Here is a 25,043-nt window from a genome sequence, read left to right on the forward strand (position 1 = left end):
AAAAGAATACATGCAGGGATAGATGGATGAATAAAATGATGAATGGATGAATGGTTGGATAGAGGGAAGGTGGGAGAGAGGGACATGGTGTGATCTGAGGTCTCCCTTGTACAGTGCTATTATGTGATTGTGAATTGTGGTTCATTGGCCATCTACCCATCAATCCAAAGCCACCATATGTGTCAGCATGTGGCCTTTGAAACTACTGGGAAGCCCTTCCTTTCCGAATATCGCCATGGCAACATAATCTTACACCTGGGAGTCTGTGTATGTCATTGTATGCGTTTGGCAGTGAGAACTGCTTCTGACTCCGTGTCTTCTGCTTTTCAGCTGCGTCTTTTTACTGTTTCCTTCATGTGGAAGTTATTAGTTGCTTGTAAATTTAAGTGGGCACACTGACGTTTTGGCAAAGCTCATTGATCAACTTACCTTTTGTGAGTATTGGTCCTAATTGTGCTTCTGTACCTCTAATATAACGCTTGCTAACACTTGAGCATGTTAGTGGACAGTACTAGTTATCAGTTATAACGTAAAGACCTAGACCCTCTTCCAACTACAGCTTTGGAGTTGGAAGAGGGACTAGGTCTTGACTAGGAGCTAGTCATGCTTCATGACATGTTAAGGAAATTGGTAAATTAGCCTAGATAATGTGACAAATGCACTGCACTTTATGGAACTTGTAGGAACTTGCTAGTTACATATCTGTGTAAGCCAGGTTATTTGATCAGTGATAGTTAAATGAATATAGCCAAAATACTAATTTAATTCAAATGAATGAGTAATTGGTCACTCCTACTGGGTGCTGCTAATCCTCCACAGTAAGCACGTGCAATGAGTGAGTGAGTGCAGTGAGTTTTCAGTGAGTCATAATTATGAGATACTAAGTCATAATTATGAATATCACAAATATGACTTAGCATCTCATAATTGTGACTTAGCATCTCATAATTATGAGATAGTAAGTCATACTATTGAGAAACAATTCTCACTTGATGATTGAAAAAAAATAAATTAACAGGTGGAGGAAACGGGCTTCCATACACCTCTGAGTTGCAAGAAAAGGGATTTCCTCATTTTAAGCTCTTGCTATCAACTATCATACACTTGGAAACAGTGTGCTATATCATCAGCAAATGTACAGAGGAGCCACAGAGGCAAAATGAGTTCAAATTCATGGACAACAGTTACGTTAATTTACCAAAATGTTGGTGTATTCCTTTGCCTGTGATCTGGAAAAAGCTTTGCATGAGTCAATCTGTTGATCAGTTCTTCATAACCAACAGTGCAGTGTTGAATGCTGGGTGGACGGTCCTGATCGCCATGGCTACGTAGGTGCGTATAGAGGTGGTGCTCTCCCCCTCCTTCATCTCAACATTATTCTCTATTTTTATTGCACTTATCGGCTCATTAATTTAAAAGTTTCACTATTAGCTGTGAGAGCTTGCCGAAGCTGTCAGACCACATGCTTTGCAAGCGGGACAGCTTTGTTTGCCATAGGACAATTGGTCAGGCATCAATAAACAATCCTCCACTTGTTCTGTGCTTCATACCATCGATGTGCACATGGATGGATGGACAGATGGACATGACACAAAGTCTGGTTGGAAGAATAATTTAGTATGTATGATTTAGTAAAGTATGATTCATCTGAAAGCTCCAGAGGAAGGATATACAGTAAATCTCTCTTTTCCTAAATATACAAGAGAGGCAAACTGGGCCTGCATTCATAACACTTTCATCTCCCATTACAATATTGCCCTTTCGAGTAAATGAGCTTCATGTTTCAAATGTGACAAGCAGGTTTCCCGCTGATGCATGGATTGTTCTCTCTTTCATTATTACCTTCATTCTCATTCACAGTGGACACTGTCCCTAATTTTGGCTGACAACAAATACTCTCTCACAATCACAAAATACAGTAAGGCACAAAAAGGTGAATGGTTTGCTCTGTGTATTCCAAAAATGTCCTTTTATCAAGCACCATCCAATTGTCCTCTCAGCTTTCTATGGGGAAAAAAAAATCACAATTTACGGGTCACCTGTCAAAAATCTGCACTTACAAAAACACACTTTCTGCATTTAAAAAAAGGTACGAAATTTGCATGAAATTCAGACATAACAGAAAAATGGAATCAAGTTATGTATATCTTCACTAATGTTCAACTCATGCTGTTATCATTTGAAAACATTTTTATTGTTATAAAAATAAAAGCCACAACTATAATAATAAAATATTAAATGATTAGAATAGAAAAATAATAATGAATAAAATACTAACAAAATCAGTAGAATAGAATAATAAACAGCTACCATAGAAATGTTGCTTTTGAAAGTAACAAACTACATGTGAGTGAATCAAAGGAGCAAAAGCAAATGAAACAAATCTATCACTACATTACAAGGTGCATAGGATCGCAATATGGAGATGTAGTATTTCTTTAATCTATAACTTGATTGAAAATGATTGAAATCAATCAAGTCCTCTCCTGGCAATATATAACCTTTTAATAAAAGGGCATAATATTCTGACTCATTATTAACAAATCATAACTATTGTCATAAGCCCTACACATGATAGGACCAATATAATATGGGGACCTCATGTAATTAATGAATTACCCCCAACCTCTGGGTTTCATGAAATGTATTTGCACAGGATAATGACATTTTCTGAAATCACCAGTGTCCCATCAAGATTTTACAATTTTTCACTTCTTGATTTAGTAAAGCAAACTTCCACTACTTCCACCACTTCAAAATTCCACTATTGCCTCAATTTTTCATCAGGAGGAAGATTGCGCTTCTACAAGAAGAAGAAAAATAAAATGTGCGCCAAAACCCTCTGAAATTCCAGAGAGTTTGATTCCCACAGGATTAGTAATACCTTTCTTCACCAAAACACAGAAGATAATTTGCACTTGGATTTTCACATGACAAATTACAGACTTGACACATCACATCTCATGGGAATAAAATCATCGACAATTATTACGTCCCAAGGTAATATCAGACCCCTGTGAATAGGGTTTTATAACATAGATCAAGTACGGCAAATTACATCATACCTCATTTGCATAACCTTGTGTGTTTTAAGGCAACTTCAAAAATAACCGCCTCTAAAACTGTATGCAACAAGGGTACTGGACATGAAACACTGAAATAACATTTATATCAGCTATAAAACTGCGCTCTTCATAGACATTTCCCTAATTTTGACTTGATGGGCTCTATGGATGGCGAAAAGCATTAAACAGGCACTGGGGCTGGAAGCCAGACTGTGGATAAAAAGCTCAGATGTGCTTTAGTGACATCTAGATGTGGCGATCGGCATTTCGGATGATATGCCACATGATTCTGTAACTTGCCTATTGTTCTGTAACTGAGAGGTCTAATTCAGCAGAAAGACCTTCATCTTGGGTTGTGCTGCAGTTTTCAATAGCTATGTGGCCCTGGTGCATTCCCAAGTATTTCAGTTTCACTTGGTAATGTTGGAGTTCCGACAAAAATTGGGAACGTAGAACGCAGCAGGGCTGTTTTGGACCTCTGGCTTCATTGTCATGGAAATGATGGACCTGATTCAGATTGCGTGAAGCTATGTGTCGGACTATTCCATGTGGATTTTGGGCGTTCCTTAGCTTGCTCATGGGTTTATTCAAAACCTTGCGTTCTTTGTCCTTCCCATCACGGTCTTCTTTTCTCCTTTCATGCCTTTTTGTTGAGGCATTGCCTTCCACATGCTTTTAATTCAGTTTTGTTTAGAACAACAATGCACAAAGATTGAATTGGACACTTGCCCATGGGACATTAATTGGATAAAGCCAGAATAAAATATACTTTACAAAATCTGAATTGATTAAGCCTATTCTCCATTTTTGTCCTATGAGAAATCTGATTTTTAATAAGCTTTTATTAATGGTCTTTGACTTTCCTTTTGTGATTTACTTTCATGTTCTTGCCTTACTTTTATATATTTTACCTTGCGTTCATTGCTTTTGCTGTTGATTTCAACTGTAGTTTTTTTGGTTTTTGTTTGTTTACTTCTGTGCAAAGTGCTTTGTAACTCATGTTGAAAATGGGAAAATAGATGAATAAAGGTTATTATTATTACTATTATTATTGTATGCTCATCACATTGAAACTGGTTAGGGCCATATGTGCGCATGACATGCCAACTGAATGCTAATGAAATGTGCTTTCTTTTGCTGTTCTCGTGCAATCAGCACCCTGATCATAAAAGGCCACAACATGGAGGAGTCTGTCTCAGATTGTGCATCTTTGCACATTTATATATGGCAGGCGGTGGGAGACAGAGGCCTGAGATATTCCCTCAACTGTCCATCTGATGCAGCACCTGTCCCGTGGATGGGAAGGCGCTGTTACCAGGTGTTGTCTGGGGTAACAAGGGAAGGATGTTGGCTGTGTGATCTGGCCCTGCAAATCATTGTTGAAAAAACGGCACAGCTGAATGCGCTGGGCGTCTGTTAAACTCAGCACATTTAAACAATTTCTTGGCATGCTCCTTGCGCCCTGGTAGTGCTGTCTCTTTTAATGATGCCTCAAAAATTCAACCAAGTTGTGTGTGAGATGAACCTGTGTATGAGTGTGGGTTGGAGGAATAAGGCTAGAGACAAGACAGTTGTGTATAAACTATTAAAAGCATTCCATGAAGGATTTAGTGAACTGAGATCATTATGACTTATTTTTAGCTGCAACCAGCAGCTAATATAAGTCACTTTGTTGGTTGGTAGGGTTGGTCTGTCTGTCCCAAAAATTTCAAAAACCCCACTGTGCATATAGAGCCGCGGGATATAGATACAATACCTATAAGTTTCTCAGGCAGCCACACTGGTGTTTTAGGGCAGTGGACTCAGTGGTTGGCAAATGATTCAAACACAGTTTGACTCTTGAACCCAGCAAGCAGAGAATGTTTACATGATGCTATTTGACATCGTCAATGTGAAATATTTTGCCACCAAGATACAAAGAAAAAAGTTACGCCCACACCAAACTTAATCTTATCTTTGTTATGTTATTGATTCCGGATTTACAGAGCAGAGCTTGTGTTTGCAAATCATAACCATTTTAAAATGAGTTAGTTGACACAATTCAGTTGACATGCGATTTACTGAAATTTATCTCCATACACATGCAACTCCAGGGTTGGAATCAAAGCACCACTGCAAGGTCTGAATCTGGACCCTGTGTGAAGTCTGTTAAATTGAAGGACATCACGTTGATATCATATATAGTTCCACAAAAAACACAACAGTGGCTGAATTCTTCTCTTTAAGACATTTTATTCATTGAATATGGGTGGCAAAGATGTATGCTTAATCCAAAGGGATTCTGAAAGATTTACAGGACTTCTATCCAAATATTATTGGACTCAAAAAAATCCTAATTGACTTTTTTGAGTCCCATTCGTTTGCTCCTATTGTGAATCTTTATCTTCTATGGCTCCAAAAAATCCTTAAAGATTTGTTCTGAAGTAGGATGGATTCTGATTGGATTCTTAAAGGATTTTCCTATTGGATTAGCAAAAGACTTTTTGACTACGGACATACTTAACAAAGGTCATAGTCAGTCTGTTCTTACCAATCTTTCAAACATGCAGTGTTCCAGCCACTTTTAAAAAAACAGAATCTAGATCCTTCAGTCCTCAATAATTACAGACCAATCTCCAAACTCCCCTTTCTTTCTAAAATCCTTGAAAAAGTAATTTTTAACCAACTGTTGTCCCACCTGGCTCAAAACTGCATTTTTGAAAACTTCACAGTACTGAATCTGCATTACTGAGAATAACTAATGACCTCCCTCTAGCTGCTGACTCAGGTAACTGCTCCGTCCTCTTGCTCCTAGATCTAACTGCAGCCTTTGACACACTAGATCATTCCATTCTCATTCACAGGTTAAACCATTGGGCGGGGGTCTCCGGTTCTGCCTTAAACTGGTTTTCTTCATATTTATCTAACAGATCTTTCAATGTCTCTATTAGCGACTCATCTTCTTCCTCTGCCCCCATGTCCTGTGGTGTCCCCCAAGGTTCCATACTTGGCCCAATCCTCTTCTATTTCATCATCTATTTGCTTCCGCTAGGCCACATTATTCAAAAACACAACATTTCTTTTCACTGTTATGCGGATGATACACAGATCTACCTCCCCCTAGAGCCTAATAACTACACCAAACTAACTGACCTCAATAACTGTCTTCAAGACATCAAATCCTGGATGGCTGCAAACTTTCTTCAGCTCAATGAGAATAAAACTGAAGTTATCTTATTTGGACCACAGCATTTGACCAACGTTATTTCTCCTCATCTTGGCCCATTGGCCCCCTCTGTTAAACCACATGCAAAAGATCTCGTATTCGATTCAGGATTGAAGTTTGACAAACAAATCAATCAGGATGTGAAATTAAGCTTCATGCAGCTCCGCATCATCTCCAAACTCAGATCAATTCTCTGTACTTCTGACCTGGAGAAAGTCATCCATGCCTTCATATCATCCCGCCTTGATTATTGCAACTCGTTATATTTTGGTATTGTGGCGGACTCTATGGACATTATTCACCATAATCTGTGGTTTGGGTATGTTTAACACATGCAGTTATATTGTGTGCTTCTCAGGGTTAAGGAGACACGGTCCCTTTAAGAAAGTCTGGTTTTCTGAGTGACGTCAGCTCGACGTAATGTTGTGTTTTTGGGCAGCGCGATGTAAATTGTCTTGCTCTGTGGGTTTCAAATAAATGACACACGAGTTGGTGTAGTCAATGAGAGAAGTTGTCCGTCTCCACATTCCTGCCACTTCTACAGTATCACTCAGTCTTGTTTATCCCGTCTCCAACTAGTTCAAAATGCAGCAGCAAGAGTTTTGACAAGGTCAAAAAAGAGGGAGCACATTACTCCCATTCTTGCCTCCCTACACTGGCTGCCTGTTAGCTACAGAATTTATTTTAAAATCCTGATGTTTGTTTACAAGGTGTTAAATGGTTTCGCCCCCTCTTACATTACAGAACTCCTGTCCCCATATCACACTCTCAGAGTACTGAGATCGTCTATAACTATGGAATTCTCTTCCTCCCACTATCCGATTCTCCCCGACTATTGAGATCTTCAAGAGTCATCTTAAAACACACTTCTACTCATTAGCTTTTAACTGTGCCTAACTTAACTAGCTCAGATATTTCTCCTGAAGTCTCTGTAGGTCTGTGTTGTCACTTTGGCCTCTGTGTGACCATGTGCCTTTACTATTATTATTATTATCGTTATTATTTATCATCACTCTGATTTTTCTCCTCTTCTATTGTGTTTGTTTCCTTCTTTTGTGTTTGTTTTCCTCTGTGTGTGCTGTAAGTACGTTGGATCAACTGTGTTGTATGTAAAGTGCTATATAAATAAAGTTGAGTTGAGAGTTGAGTACTGTTGTCACTATACCATAATAAAACCTAATGAAAAACTTCCGCTTCTTCCAACCTATCTTTTTTCCTTTCCATCTATGTGTCTAGTATCCAATAGTTGTCCTGGGACGTCTTGCCGCAGTAAAAGCACTGAGGATACATTAAAAAAGGTAAATTGTCTGCCTTTACTCCAGGCCTGCAGCAGCAGGTAGTAATATGCAGTGAAAAGAGATAAATTGAACTCTGGTATCTGACCTGGTTCAGCTATAGACTCATACACACTTGTACACAGTTACTGTAAGTTCAAATAGCAAGCAGACCCTTAACAAACTACCGTATTTCCTCTAATAGTGGCCCGGGCCTTTATTTACCTCAACTGCAGAGGGTACCAGGCCTTTATTGGAAGCAGGCTTATATTAGAGACAGGCCTTTATTTCTAATTCCCTCTGTTTGATAAGTATATTTGCTCATATTTTAGTACGAAGCCTCCTTGTTTTCTAATCTGCTTCTGTTGGGGTACGTTAGGTAGACTTAGGTAGAGTTTTTTTGTTACTGCAATGCATTACGATAATTACGGTAATCGACGACGGCATGCTCCAGAGACTTCCGCCGGCCGAGCCATCTTGTGGCACTTGTACGTTACTACAAACTACAGTTACAAACAGGCACCAGGAGTTTACCGGTATCCACCGTTGTTTGCATGTAAGCTGAAGCTAACTGAAGCTAACTGAACCTGGGCGCCGATGTGTTCCCGGTGATCCGGCCGAGATTTCGGCGGGGGTCCGGGGCTTGGATCGGGAGGATCAATGCGGGCCGTGGGCGCGGTGGAGAGGCAGCGGCGGAGAGAGGAGACGGACACGGTGCAGCTATATACTAGGTTTTGACCTAGTCTTGTTTCCTTTGTTTTTTCCCCCGGCCTGTATTTGAGGCCGGCCTTTATTTGTTCGTGTCGACGACGGCCCCGGCCATTATCGGAGACCCGGCTTTTAATTGACTACAGGCCACTATTAGAGGAAATACGGTATATCTGTAATCACGCCCTTAACCATGACTCAACAAGAATGTGTCTGTGTGTAACAGAGAGAGAGAGAGAGAGACAGAGAGAGAGAGAGAGAGAGAGAGAGAGAAATTAGTGTTTGGGTTCTCAGAGCTGTACATATTTCATGATGTTTCATTGTGCACTATCTACTTCAGTATATACTGCCCATTCTACCTGTTGAACTGTTGAGCTATCTGATAGAAGTCTGCTGTCAAAAGATTTTCCAAAATAAATCAAGTAAAAAACTAATTAAAAAAAACCTCAGAGTTTAGTTCAAACAATAAACATGATTTGATCCTTTCAACATCACAAAGAAATAAAACTTCTGAAATGTCAGTGCAATGGATTAATGTAGCAAAGCAGACGGCCATGGAATCATGAATCAATGTAAGCTTGCCTTTAAGCAAGTACCCTAAGCATCATTTTGGTGTGCTTACTTCTGACCTTGCTTGAGGAACCAGGGGATAAGATCAATAGCACAGTAGCAGGATAGATATAACCAAGGCATGCTAAGATGGTTAAACTCTGCATCCAATCTCTCCATGTAGCGGAAAGCAGAGAGCAAGGGGAAGAATTATAAAGCAGCAATGGATGATTCATGGCATGAATACTGTTATATCATTTTTAAAATGGCAACAGGAGAGATATTGATACCAGGTGAATAATTTACCGAGGAAGTCAGATCTGTACAACAGCAGTGTCTATCTGAGTGCCTCAAAAGATGCTACAGCTGCTCACAATACTGAGTGCTTCTACACAACATTCGTAGTATGAAAATATAAACAGTTCATTGTTTTTATTCTCTTCATGTAATTTTCATTTAACCAGGTAGTCTCACTGGGATTAAGATCTGTTTTTCAAACAATAAGTAACAATGCAATCAAAATTACAAGAAAGATGTACTGTAGGGCAAATAAAAAAATCTCCACATAGTCATTCAACAGGTAGCAGTCCAATAGCAGAAGGCAGCAGGATCATCGATCTTGGCAAAGCAAAGCATAGACAGCGAGTCTGCCTCAAGGCTATTTTAATTATATATATATATTTTTTTTAATTTGTAGGTTGTTTTTTTTTGTTTGTTTTTTTGTTTTGTTTTTTTTGTCTTTTGCTTCTTGCTCACAAGCTGAACTAAACAAGAGTAGCCAGTAGATGAATCTGTAGTTTGGCTGATTTAAAAACAGCCCTGAGGACACCTCAGTACCACAGTACCACAACTCAGAGGCCTGAGTCACAACTGGCCTCATATAAGACAATGGTACAGCTTGAGGTCAGGTGTCCACTAAAGTCTGCAGCCCTGCAGTCTGAGAGAGCCAAACGAACAAGAAGGTTAGAAGCTTAACTACAAAAACAAATACTAGTACTGCATGTGGGTGCTTGCCTGTTTGCCCTACAGAGAAAGCAATGCCTGCAAAAGTCCTTTAGACATTTTTTTCCAGACATATTCTAGTGGTTTTTTCAGCGGGCAGCCCAAGGCCCTATGTTTTTTCCTCTTTTCCTTTTTCCCATGGTGCTGTTGCCATGGCGCCATTGGCATCAAGAAGCAAATTCATGTCATTCAGGGGTGAGGCTCTTCCCTCCTCTATACCTGTGCATCTGCTTCATCACGGTGTCCAGCACCATCGTGTCTGTTGTTTATTGAGTGGTATTTACTTAATAAAAGATCTATTAGTTTTAGAATTGATTTCAAGACTTTACTGATTACTTTTTTAAATGGCAATCCACAATAATCTATTTTTGTTTTATTTTATTTTTCCATGTGCACAGGTTTCTCAATAACAGTGGTAACTGTAGCCACTTAAACTGTAGCTCTGCAAACTGTTGTTATGTTATTATGTTACATTTCTCTTCCTCATGCTCCTGGCCTGTTTCTGTTCCTGCATATGGTGTCCTGGTAATCAGTGTAAAACATCCCAGAGCTGTTCTCTGATTGGTCTACCAGAGCAGCACTCTCGGTTGTCACTTCTTATTTGGGAACAAGAGGATGTTCATGCAAACAGACAGGACAAGATTTGATTGGAATAACACTGGTGTGCACAACGCGCCCAGAAATGTCCATCTTGACGGGGACCGCAGACTGGATGCTGAGATTTGGTTGAAATGGAGACGAGCCATTTTTGGAGGTAGAGGGGAATCCGGCATCTGTTGTTTTCTGCTTAATTTAGTGAGACAGAATGTACACACAAATACAGATAGGGATCATATCTCAAAACTCAGACATGGACCCAAGACTTACAGTACAGTAGGTTGAAGAATTGAGTCAATCATTCTCTGATATCTTGCACTGTTTTTTCTTAACTGAAAGCTAGTTTCCATTGTAGAAATACTCGCTTCTGAATAGAGGTATTCCAGTTGTCATAGGAAATATTGTGTGTGTGTGTGTGTGTGTGTAGGTGTGTGAGTGTGTGTGTGTGTGGGTGCGTGATCCCCAGACAACACAGGGAGAGAAATGAAAAAGAGTTTTGCATATTTATAGCACGGCCAGGTTCAGAAGACAGGGGCCAGCAAGAGTCCTGCCTGCATTAGTCTGATCCCCCTGATAAATGTCCTTCATTATTCAAACAATATGCTTCCTCTATTGGAAGATAAACTGATTTATCTTTTTGTTATTTTTGTTTTTTGTAATTTATTTTATTGCAAAGTTTTGGTCAGCTGAGTGCCTTTAATGTTTATTTATTTATTTTTGTCAAGACAACATGTCTGAGTCTAGACAAGCAAACAAGCTTAAAGGTAGTGTCTGTCTTTATCCTAGACACAAAAGAACCCGAGTTCCATATTCCACATCCATGATCCATATTCACATTTTTGGATGAACACAGGAAACCTATTGAACGCAGGCTGTGACAAGCCTTCTCCAAAGGGCAACAACCCCATGACTTTGATTAATCAGTCTCATTGGAATGATGTCACATGTTCTTTATTTTCTCATACAGTGTGCAAGCAGAACAGATGGTATCTGGGAGTAACATACTCTCATTAGGAGGTCCAGAATCTGCATATCTGAGAGGGGAAACGAGAGAAAAAGGGGAGGGGGGCAAAATCCTCTGAGTTTTGGCACAGATCAACTCTCTGACCTTCTGTCCAGTCTGCTGGCCGACAGGCAGGAATAAAAGGATGGAGCAGGGAAAGGAAACTGACAGCCTCTCAGGAGCAGAGAGCTGCACATCCGAGTCGGCCTAATCAGTAATCACTGATATGTTGCTTTCACCTTTTACAGGGCTTCGGCTAGGAGAGAAAATCAATGGACAGGAATACTCCCCATACAAATACAAAGGTTGAGTCTCTACTGTAACTACATTCACAGTAAGCACTGTTACCATACCCTTTGAGTGTGTGTGTGAGCGTGTATGTAAGAGGGTGGGCACTGCTCCTGTATGCAGCTGTATACAGCATTCAATAGGCCAACATGTTTGATAGAGGAACAAATCCTCAACCATGCACACTCAATAATTTCAATCAAATATGATTAATGAGTTCATTACCATAAAGAAACAAAAAACATTTCAAATCAGCCTGCAATGTGTATCCACCAGCATGCAAAACATAAAAAGGTCAAATTTCAGTGATTAATTCCAAGCTTTCAGAAGCATCATTGAAAAGACATGAAAAAAAAACTCATGTTCCCCTTCATCTCAGCATGGTTTGCAGCTCCAATTTTGCCTTTGGTGTCTGTGTGTTTGTGGATGCACATGCGAGTGTGTTTCTGTAGCTTCTCCACCAATGAGGAGGTGTTGGCCTTTTGCCTACCTAACACTATCTGGCAGCTAAACGGCATGGCATGCACCTTGACTGACAGGTGTCAAAACGGGAGAACGACTGTCAGTGCCAATCATTGTCTCGGTTTCAAATTCATTGCATCCCTTACAGCATGTTAACTTGCTGTTTCTCGCATTGACAAGTAGCTGCAATGGTGAAATGCTTGCCATTTGGATACATGACTGAAATATGGCAGTTGCTGTTATAGAGAAAAAGATATGATTGTATATGAATAGCATTAAAAATAATACATGTGAATGGTTCCCATGGTAACTGGCAGCATTCTTTTTTCTAGAGGATGCTACAGCAATCTGACCTTTATTCTTTTCATGTCATCTTTCATCTGAGGAGTACAATGGAAATAAGCTCTTCAGCTTTATTGTTATCCTTGATGATTTTTGAATGAATTTATTTTCTGCCTGATTCCTATTCTTGTACTTGTTTTTAAAATTAATCGAATAAATTCAATCAATCAATCAATCAATCAGTCCTAAAATACATGATTCCACATGATCTGCTCCACTTTGTTTGTTCTCTTGTCAATCCATCCAGCTCATGGCTCCACAGCCCCCCTCCCTCTCTTTCTCTTTGTCGTACTAACAGAGGAGTCATTAGCTGCCCACCAAGTTGAGTGTTTGATTGATCGGTCTATAGTAAACTTACTGTAGGTAAACTTAATGTAGGAACCCCGGGGAAGGGGGCCACACCTTTCTCAGGCTGCCCACCCAACTCCATTCCCATCACTGCTCTACTCAGCCTTTCAGTGTGACTGAGGGGTAGAACCCCAAGGGGTAGAACTTGATGGAGGAATATGGGTTTGGGTTAGAGGTAAAAAATAAGTGATGAAATGTCTGAGGGAACCTAAGATGATTATCAAATCCAAGAATGACAATACTTGTGTGGAGACAACAGTCTTCTCATAAAAGTCAGCACAGAGAAGCTTCCTTATAGTGTTCTTCACATCGCACAAGCTGCGATTAATTAAGACACACAGCTGTTCACTCTCCCACCTATTAACCGCCTCTGTACTGTAAACTACAACGCCTCTCGGACATGATGCGTCGTTCTCGCAATGAATCTTGGGGCTTTCCATTCATTCTCGTTGGTCAAGTCACCATCCAATGCATCCTCAACTGGCAGGTGAACTTCCAGGATCTTTATCTGTCTTCTGTACTTTTGTTCTTTTGTTTTGGAGTTGTGCTTCGGCGTTTTGATATTGCGTAAAATAGAGGAAAAGCATATTGATAAAGAGCCATAGAAATGCTTTCCGGCATGTATGAATGTTGTTTACTTAAACTTAGAGCCATGTGTAAAGATGGAAGATGTATTTTTCTTTTCATTCAGTTTTTGTTCCCTAATTCATTGAATAATTTAACTGACGCTGCCATCTTAATCTTTGCATATTCTCTATGAAGTGAACAGGGTTTAGGTAGAGCTTCAGCACTCCCCGTTTTGCAAAGTAAATAGAGTGCCGTATCAACTGCCCCCCACCACCCCCCTGGTCCCTGTGCTTGTTGCTTCCCAGACTCCACATCCTCTGGAGAGGAGTGATGTGGCTTCATGCCCCAGGACCTGCCAATGGGAAAGTGGCCTTGTAAAGCCCTTGTAGTTGAGTCTGACTCATCATGTGCCCCACAGAACAGCCACAACAACAGCCGCAAACCTCAGGTTTGCTCAGGTAAAAGTCTGATAGGAGTTTTGGAGCCAGCAGGCTGAGGTATAAACACTTGATGCTGGCGGCAGGAGAAAAAGCAGACCCCAGGACCATCTCTCTCCCCAACTATGAAGGTGAAAGGAGAGCTACTTTTATCTCTGTAGCAGCCCTCGCTGTACTGTAAATAAACAACCAAAGGTGAAAACAGCAGGCGTTTAAGGGGGGAAAGAAAAATTGGTGGGACTACTTATTTATGTAACTTTGAGCAATGCAAGGAACAAATGGAAAGGGCCTTAACAAAAGCAGCTAACCAAGTTAATTGTATTAAGTCATTCATGAGTGTACACAACACATTAATTTACCACAGTACAAAATGGAAGCCCTGCTGTGGTCCAGTGTTGGCACCCGCTGCCACACAATGGACCCCCCAACCCTCCACAGTCCATGGATTATCCAATAATTTATGTGTCAGCACTATAGAAAAGTGCCTATCGAGCTACCTCTGGAAAAAAGTATGAAAATTAGATGACATTTATTTATTTTATTTATTTTATTTTATTTTATTTTATTTTTTTTATCATTTTTTACCATGAATATCATGCTATCCTTGAAATGGCAAGGGCTGTGGAGTATAAAACAGTAAAAAACATCAGTAAAAAACGAAGGTTTAAAATCCCTGCTGTTAAGTAAACAATATTTGAATTGCAAATCATTGTAATGTTTATAAAAAGCACATTTGTAAAGAAAAATCTGAGCTGAAGATGGGGAGGGGGGGAGGTAAAGAGCAGCATAGCTTGCTAGTCAGCTGATCAATAGATAGATAGATAGATAGATAGATAGATGAGAGAGAGAGAGAGAGAGAGAGAGAGAGAGAGAGAGAGAGAGAGAGAAAACTGCCATTGACATCAGTGCGTTAGGAAAGCTTCTGCTATGTTGGAAGATCCCTCTCAACACCTCTAATTAGAGGGTTAGTTATGAGGGAAATCTTGTGCACCAACTCTTAGTTTCCCAAGGTCAATGAGTGTTTTGTTCCTTGAGCAGTGCACTTGAAGAGACTTTTTATAGCACGACATGTTATTTATCTATTTATTTTTTTGACATTCTTGTACGTTTTATATCTTAATTGTTATTTGTCATTCCCTTGTACATTAATTGCCCCCAGAGGATAGTAAAGCTCTACAGAAGTGAAGTGAAACAAACTGAACACATCTCTCCTGTGTTATGCTTCAAGAAAATACACAACTCTCCCACCTTATGCTTTAATAACACCAAGCCATATGCTACCACTGAATACCCTCAGCTTTGGAGACCACAAATCACTGCAAGTAAAGCTGCAATTAATAAAAGCTGCAAGGGAAGGAAACGCATCACTGTGACATACTGGCTCATTGCCCTCCACTTATAGGTCTGCATCTGTACTCATTTCATGTGAGAAAGTCTTACTTTTCTTCTTCAACCAGGAAAGACAAGGTAGGGAAATCCAGTTTTTCTGATTTCCACCAAGCCAGTCTATCTGCTTTAGTAGCAGGATAGCAGTTATAGAACGGAAAAAAAGGCAAAATGAATGAAAAAATGAATGTAAATGATTTCCTTTCTCTTCTGAAAAATTCTCATTTGACTCATTGTGGTTTTTAATTAACAGTAAAGTCCCTCAGCTCAATGCCTTTGGATATAAACTTGTGCTGAATAGGGAGGGAATAGGGAGTTAATCCAAGAATTTTCTGACCATCTGTGAATTTTTATTCCAAAATATGGCAAATATAGTTCAGCTATACTTGGGGATCCATGTTTGTTGCCATTCTAAAGCACATATGCAATTGATTTTCTCGGGCTCAGTCTTTTCTTGAGCCTATACCACAAGGGACACACCCTTGAATTAGAGTTGTCATCTAGTCTTATCCTAAGTTATGTAGATACCAAAAAGTATTTGTGCATTTCATCTAAATACTTAGTGCACAAACACTGTATTGGTGCCTTACAGCAACCCTGTTTTCTGCACAACTGCCCATTTTCCACTGATATTATTGCAAAGAATTGCAACAATTCTTTGAGTCTTGTTCAATATCATGTATTTCTCCTCTAAGTGAAGTGTGATGAGTATTTGGCTTTTTTTTTGTTGAGAAAATCCAGTGCGAAATCTCCCTGCTGACCTGGTCCTATCTATTAATTTTGAAAACTCTACTGTGAGCTATTTGGAGCACATTTCACATTTGATGCAACAGAGGAGGCAATATCACACATCAAGTAATCTGTCTATCATGTAGACATTGTCGATATTGTCCCACACTGGCGCAATTAGTATTTATAGTAAGTATTTATTTATTTATTTTTTCTTTTAATTACCTTCCATCTTTAAACATTTGAGAAATGTCATTTTGATCCCCTGAGCCTCAGTAGCTGCAGGCCTACCTCCAAATCCCTGTTCCTATCAAGGTTTTAGAGAAAATAACCTCAAAACGGCTAATACCTTTTATGATCCACAACAATATTTTAGAGGAATTGGACAGTTTTTCACACAGTCCTCAGGCTGTCCTCACAGGTGTCGTCTTTTAGGATTAGCAACTGCTGGACAGTGTTTTAATCACTTCAAATCTGTGTGGCAGTCAATACAATAAACTGTGGTATTTTGATCAAACTGTGGCATTTTGCCTCAAAAACTGAGAAGATACTCCTGACACAGTACTTAAATTGTTTATCTCCTAATTCACTGGCAGAACTTTCTCTTTAACAATAAGAAAGTCACCATCGACTTCTAATCCAGTCTACTTGCAGTATACTCCAGTGGCCTTTCCTGGCCTCGTTCTTTCTCGCCATCCATTTTCCCACTTAACTAGATCATTGTAAAATATATATACTTTTATTGTTACACAACCTATACCTCGCTATGTCTGCCCTTAGGGTGCAGAGATCAGAGCAGCTTAGCCAGCCTGAAAATGCTCTACAGATATTAACTACCAGATATATTAATATTTTAGAACAAATTTTATTTTATTTTCAGGATATTTTCTTCAAATCTGGTTTGTCTCTCCCTGTTCCATAAAGCTGATTGACAATACTGCTTGTGGTCGGTCTGCTAATGCCTACTCCAGTGCTATGACTTTATTTGTTTTGATCCAAATACTATGAACTGGTCAAGGCTTGTTCTGTCATGCTTTCTCCTGCTAATTATATCTCTAAAAGTTTTTTTTTTAATCCTGTGTCTAAATGGAGAAACTAATCTATGTATGCCTTTATTTCTTCTAGATCACTATCTCCCTCTACTCCTCTTTAACTCTTGCTGCAACAAGGCTTTCTACCAGAACGAGGAGATGCGATTACATAACCTCTTTTTCAGCCTCCCTGCTGCACTGGTTTCCTGTAAGTTTAGGAAGTGATTTTACAGATTTCACCGATTAATTTTAAGGCACAGCTGTGTCTGGCCGCCGGCTGTATCATAGACCTTTTAATCCTGTATGAGCCGGAGTGTCGTCTGAGATCCCAGGGGCCTGCAGTCTAGATGGGGGGAAAAAGCTAGTAAAGCTTTGCAAATCATTGTGTTCTTCAAAATCATTTTTAAGGATGGTAATGACTGAGCTATTGTTTTTGTTATTGTTATTAGTAGTAGTAGTGGCAGAACTCATATAAGTAATAATAATGATTATAATCATCATAATCATTATCATCATCAATTCTGGTGAACCAATAACCTTACTGAAGATCAGAAAATGGCCTACTAAGAGATAATTTGATGCCATAGCTGCAGCTCAGGTCTTCATAGCCTTCCCATGCTGATCCATTGCCTTTTCATGAATGTCTGAAAAAATCCAGGCTTTTAGCTTATGTGTGATAAAAAGGAAATGCGTTAAGGGAGGCTGAGAGATGTCGCTTCCGCCCTAATTGCATAATTTTGATGGCTCTGATCTACACTTCTGTGGTTTGTGTACTTTGTGTCCATGACTTTTATATCTGTACCCTCCACGGATGGCACAAGAAAAAATATTCTGAGAAAAAGCTTGTTTTAATGGGAAAGTTTTATCCTCGAGTGATTTTACGAAAATGGCTCTTTCTCCCTCTCAAAGATGAGTCAATCAGCGCATCCCGCGACAGCGTGTTAGACAACGACAGGGGAAGGTCCATGAATTATAAAGTCACATTAAATCTCTGCATTGTGCAGCTAAGGCAGAGAGCAGAATTGTGCCGCTCTGCATGGAAGTGGAAAATATGCCTAATTTATATTGAAACTGAAGAAACTCTTAAAATGTGACATTGAACGTCCATTTAGCATAAAGCTTTAGAAATTGCGCAAAGTAATTCCACAATGTACAACACATTCAAGGGCACATCATGTTTAAAAAAATCTGATATGTATATAACTTTTTTGGAGTTTATTGAGGGCATTGGGTGACGTGGGCAGACCTGCTTCTCTGCTTCCTGAATCTCAGCCAATTCAGCCGATACTCATCCACGCTCCGGAGGGGAAATTAGCACTGAGATAACTTTACAGCTGTCCAGATCCAGAGGTTTACCACCAGGGGCCCCATCTACCTCAGCTATAATCACATAAGCATACACTATTAGCGCCTATAAAGCCACCTGCTGGCTCCGTGGGTTACTAGTCTACTTGCTTGACTCCCCATGAAAAACACTAAAACGTTTCCGACAACCTAATCCAAAAACTTAAGCCTGGCACTGCTGATTCTATGCAAGTAATAACTTTTTTTTTTTTTGGGAGAGAGAAGGAAGGAGTGGTAGCAGGAGCTTTTGCTGACCACAACCTGCTTAGTTATTATTTATTTATTTCCTTGTCAAGTCATTGCTGGTTCACTCTGGTATTTTGACAGCCACCTTATTTGGAGCATGACAAGTTTAATTTAAATAGATACGGCACAGGAATGCAAAAAAAGTGCCCCAATTTCACAGTCTGAACAGATGTAATCGAACAGTGTCAGCGGCATATACAGATGTGTTAGTGCTGCACTTCTTTTTTTTTTCTGTCAAGCAGTAATATCCAGCATGAGATTTTGTATATGAGAGAATGTGCGGCTGTTCCGATTCAACAAAATGATAGTATTTGTGCTAATGTGGCTGCCATGGCCGATATCTGCCACGTTCAACTGAGGAGAACAACTGGCTTGTTTGGGGTTCCATTACTCCTGTGATATTACACATTTGCCAGTTGTAATGGCAGACATTCATAGACGCTCACAGCGTGAATCTGCACACCACAGCGGGGGAGCCTCTGAATCCCAGCATGGCCAAAGGCTTACGCTGACCTGTGTGGAACTCTTCTGATTTAGCCAGAACTCTTGGGTTTGCAATAACAATGTTTTGATTTTAGGAAATGGAATAGGGTAGCAACCGACAGGCATATATTGCACATGAGGGTATATGTTGTAGAGTTTTTACACCAAGTTTTTGTTTGGATGCTTCACACATGCAAGAACAAAGAACAATATCTCATGTGCACAAAATTTAGACAACAGAATCTGCTTATTTGGCAGAAGTGCAAGCAAGCAAGTGTATTGTTTTGTTACGGCCACCTGGGGAACGCATGACGATTGGCTCTGAACCTGGTCCAGGAATAATGTTTCCAGTAGTGTTTCATGGATAATTACTCCCTGTGTGAGCGCTAGTGGAGCCCTGGCCTGTGTGCGGCATCCTTCCTTGTCCCTACTGAGCACTTTGCCATTACCGCAATTACTTTATGAGTGTAATGGCCACTCAGAAGCATTTGAATTTGGTCCTTTTAGTCTCGTCTTTGTTTATTTTGCCTGGTTCTTGTTCAAGGTGGTAACTTAAAAGAACAAAGTGTTTTCCTTGCAATGAAAACACACACACACACACACACACTTTTGATGCTAAATTCAAAAGGATTCCACAGCAAGTCTTATCCAGGGGGTAACAAATTCATGCCTCTATGTAACATCTTTGAGGTCATTGAAGAAAATATTGTCTGGAATTTAAAAGAGGATTTTTTCAGCTTTCATTAAGGAGAACATTTTCTGCGGGTTCCTGAAGGATTTTAGGTCATTCGAAAGATTTTAATACCGTTTTGACCAATTTTGCCTACCTTGAAAAGAAGTCAACTGTTCTTGAGGATGCTGACATAGCTGAGCAAGCACAAGATTTAGAGATGAGTCACACCAGCCACACACATCAAAAAGACTTAAATCTCTACTATTCTATTTCTGTAACAGTTATTATATACCAAGTGTCTGGAATCTGGTAGCGCCACGTTTTTCTGCATGGTCCCAGGGCCGGATTAACCAACCTCGGGTTAGCCCCCCCCAATAGAGCCCATGACTTGGGCCCCCATAATCATTCTAAATTGTGGCCTACGGGCAGGGGCCTCAGGAAGGTAAGAGTCTGTCTGGATCCCACCTGGGTGCACATTTCAAATGAAATTAGTGAGATAATGAGAAATGCATTGAACATGGATGCGGGACTCAGAATGTTTTGGGCCCCTGATGGTCCGGGGCCCCGAGGCATGTGCCCGGTTGGTAATCCAGGCACGCTGGTCCCTATGGTTAATGAGTTAGTAATGCTATGTGATTATGGTAGAAAAATACCAAAGTTGAGCCATATACTGTGGTGATTGGTCTCATTGATTCCTTTGGGTCTGAAATTGATGAAAGCACCTCATCTTCTCATATCACTTTAGCAACTTTGGAGCATAAATATTCATTACGTCTCAAATGCTTCTATAGAACACATTTTCACAGGAGAAGCAGAACAGAGCAATGACACCAGAGCAAAGCAAATGGACAGCCAACTCATTATCCAGCACCAACCAGAGTCTGGATTTGAATTCCAAACATTTCCTGTTTCTGTTTTTCTCTTCGCCTTGTTGATCTTTCACTGATGGATGTGGGAGATCACCCCAGGGAAGTGCAGACATTTTGGTTTAATTGTGTGTGATTGGCAGATTGAGTGTTGATTTCCTCCTCTTTCTGTCTGTGGCTTTGGGTTTCAGAGAGTGGGGGTCCATACAAAGCAACTGTGAACAACCTAGAATCCAAAGAATTCATAAATAACGTGGCCTGGTGTGACCCAACGTGAAGTCGAACTCTAAAATTGAGAACATTGTGAGTAAAGTGGTAAATTGAGGTGAATTTGTAGATGCTGGAATCAATTTGAAATTTGTGGTGTGACCAACTGCACATGTTTAGTACAGGGAAACTCCTACTTTTACCAGGGTTCATGTTTTTACAGAAGCAAGTCAAACTGTCACATGAGGACGGACACTTGCTACTCAAATATATGCTTACACTATTTGAATCTTTTTTCCAAGTTTGCCCCTGGATGTCCCAGAGTCCATGAAATTGGCCTGATTCATGTCATGTATTTGATCTTTCATCAAAACACATTGTCATAAATATCAAAGTGGATTTTATAAACTCACCCAAGCCAGAAAGAATGCTGTTGCAGGTCTATCTTCAAACACCTGACATAGGTATGTCCAGCTCCTGCCCTTTGTTTCTATAGAGAGTCAAGGCTTTGAATGCTACATTTGTTCACAAGTCACCCATGTAAGGTAAGTATATGCCAGTAAGCAGATACAGATATAAGTGGTTTGATATGCATACATTTACAAAAAGGGGTTCTCCAAGAGGGTTGTTCAGCTAAATTAACTAAACAGACACATAAGAACACACACATAATATATATAGTTATACATACTTCACCGCTTTTTTAAAATCTTTTTTTTAATTTAAAAAAAAAATAAAAAATTAAAGCTCATATCAAAGGTAGAGGTACTAGTGAACAGTGTTAGTGTGCACAACAAAACAAAATGCATGTGAATGTCTGTTCAGACTACAGTGGATGGTATCGTGATTCAACAGCTGTACCGGTTCCAAGGTGTTTTTTCATGATTGAGACGTAATCAAATATGTTGCCAAAATGATGGGTAATTCTCTTTAAATTGAGAGTAACCCAAGATTTTCTCTAATCACTGTCAAATTAATTTCTTGATACCCAACATTACAATCTATAGTCCCCCTGAGGCACTTTCCCATGGTCCATTGCATTATTTACCCTTCTGCTGCTTTTGATGCGAAACTTAACAGTATTCTGTCTCCCAAAGGGGATTTTCCATGGGGAATCAAGACCAAGAACTCCTAAATTGGACTAAATGAAAGCTTGACACAGATAATTTGGGCTGCTGTAAAGGTAACAATTACTTTTTTTTCTCATAGCATCAGGATTTGTCATTTCCTGTGAGAAGTGGAAAAGTGAGGCCCTGTTCTAATGTGCACATGTGACCATCTACATTCAAGCTCTTAAAGTCGCAGGGGGAGAGCATGATTAATAATGACTTCAAGGACGAGGACACATGAGACTAGTAAGTAAAGGGAAAGTTGTTAGATTTCGTCACATTTTCTCTGAGAGCCCAAAATTCATTTCAGAATAGCCTACATCCAAATCCATTAATGCAATCAACTTAAATGAGGTGCGGGATAATTTGGGAGAGATAATGGAGATTTGGACAAATTTATTGAGACTCAATACTGATAACTGCAATGCTGTAGACCGGATTTTTATGCCCCCTTAAAACAGTTGAATAAAGTGGACACATTGGAAAAGTGCACCATAAGGCTTATTCTCCACGTTTGAGTTGAGGTTCCTTATCTATACCAATGACTGCAAAATATACTGATTGGCAATACACCTTGATCTTCTCAATTTGCTTACATCTCCATACTTTCATAAGTTGGCCAATAGACACACACTGTGGCACTGCAGTTTCTTACACTTCTGTTGATATTCCATCTGAAAGGTAGCTTAAACCCTGAAGGAGAAAAAGTTGTATTGGCTGTGGTGACATGGATTTTGTGGGTGCAATTTTATCTCTGTATGAACACAAATAGTACACAATAAGCCTATTCTTTCCAAGGCACTTTAATGCTTCTTTAGAAGTAAGAAAAGCAAGCCTTTGACCAGCTTGTCTGGGTTCAAATTCCCAAACAAGCTGAAAGAATCTGGGCAGGAGAGGAGAATAACTTTGTCACAATCTGCTGTCAAAGTGCCCTTGAGCAAGGCGCCTAACCCCCGACTGCTCTAGCAGAACCCAGGTCTGAATGTCAATGGGATAAGCATGAAACACGGCATTGCTGAAAAAAATTATGCCTGCGTAGATTCCCTAGGTAAATACAAATTAAAAAAATGTTAATGCTTGAGTATGTCTGTTATGAAATCACTATTGATCTGTACCATAATAAAACAAGAGGGCAAGTTAATCACGCCGAGTGAGGATGTACGCACACTGCCCATTGCTTCTCCAAGAGAGTTTTCCCTATCTGCAGCAAGCACAGGCTGCTGTAAAAAAAAAAAAAATAGGACTAAATAAGTTTCAAACAAAATAGGAAATGAAAATGTTATTCTAGATGTGTTCAGCAAAATTCAGCATGTACTAGACCTAGTTTTTTTATTTAATTTAATATTGTATCGCTTTGATGTCCGCATAATATACTGTCTTCAAATAAATGTTTATTTATTGGCACTGCAACAATCGCCTATACTTTTTCATTGGGCAATAGATTATGAATGTCACATGAAGCTGAGTGCCTGTATGCATAAACTGTTAGGAAGATGAAAGGCTACCAAAGGCCAGGGCTGCCTTCATTCAACACTACCATAATCTTCTGCTTTTAAATAGATCCAGGAAGAACTAGAAGGGCACTCGGAGAGGGCAGACCTCCGCCAAGGCCAATAATCCAGTCTTCTATGAATTGCTTGTTCGTGAGTCGGATCCGCTATTATTCACTATTATTGCTTGTTCGTGCTATTATTCCTTGTTCATGAGTCGGATCCGGATCCGCTCCAAAATTTAATGGGTTCTTCCTTAGCCCATGCTACACCCTTCCACAAAGTTTCATGAAAATCGGGCCAGTAGTTTTTCCGTAATCCTGCCAACAGACAAACAAACAGACAAACAAACAAACAAACGGCACCGAAGACATAACCTCCTTGGCAGAGGTAATAATATGCACTGGATAGCAAAAACCAAGGTAATACCAAGGAGCTCTTGGTGCACTGGGCACTTTTTTTTATCCTTTATTTATTCAGGGGAGTTTCACTGAGAGCAATGCTCTCTTTTTCAGGAACGCCCTGATCACATTCACACACATTCACACCTGGAAGCTGATCAGTACAACCACAGTCTAATCTGCTGGCCACTGAGCAGCTCCACTGGAGCAGTTGGGGTTAAGGGCCTTGCTCAAGGGCACCTCAGTGGTGGTAATGAGGGAGGGGCAAGCGCTGCTTTTTTTCACTTTCCCCACCCAGATTTATCCTGCCGGTCCGGGGGATTGAACCGACGACCTTCCGGTCACAAGCTCGCTTCTCTAACCTTTAGGCCACCACTGCCCCCCCACTTGACAAAATCATTGGAATGGAGTTGTAAAGAGTGTGACAATCTCCAATCAAAATAGCTTTATGCAAGGGCTACCATCAAAGAACGTGATGTTCTGTCTGTTTTCCTTTTTGTCTGTTTTCTTTTTTTTCATGTTAGGTAGTGAATCGGTAAATTGTGATTGAAACCTGTAATCATGTGCAGATATGCAATTCCAGGAGAGATAAGTGCCCCTGTGGGACTACACACCCCCATAGTAATTCAAGCAAACAAGCAATTTGAACAAAGATGTTGGTAACTTAACAGTGTGAAACCACATCAATTTTGGATGACAATCTCTCCCGTTCTGTCTCTGTTGTTTAACTGAGTATTTCTAATTAGCAACAAAAAGATCAAGTCCAAGGGAATTACGTTCACAAAAGGGCATGTAAAAATTGAAGATTGGAACATGCAAATGCATTTGTTGCCTCTATCAAAATGTACCACAGGTTCTTGTTCTTTTGTATCACTATGCTGCCAATGTTCTCACCAGTGATGTTTTCTTATTCAGAAGTGATATTCAGTTATTGTTCAATGGAAAGAAAAGCTTGGATCATACAGATACTGGATGGATTTAAAACAATTTAAACCCTGCTGGTCCTACAGAGAAAATTAAGCTGGATAACCAATGTGTGACTTATTAATCCATGTCCTCCGAGAAGAGAATATTTCAGACTGAATATTATAATGACTGCTGATGACATTAGAGATTACTACATTTCCTACAGCATGAGGTGTCTACTGGGGTGGGGCTGTGATTCTACCTCCTAATCTAATATTGGAGATGAGAGTATGTTATACTGAGGACATTCCATTCACTAAATCTA

The sequence above is a fragment of the Centroberyx gerrardi genome, chromosome 4, assembly GCF_048128805.1.
Source record: "Centroberyx gerrardi isolate f3 chromosome 4, fCenGer3.hap1.cur.20231027, whole genome shotgun sequence".
Classification (NCBI taxonomy): Eukaryota; Metazoa; Chordata; class Actinopteri; order Beryciformes; family Berycidae; genus Centroberyx; species Centroberyx gerrardi.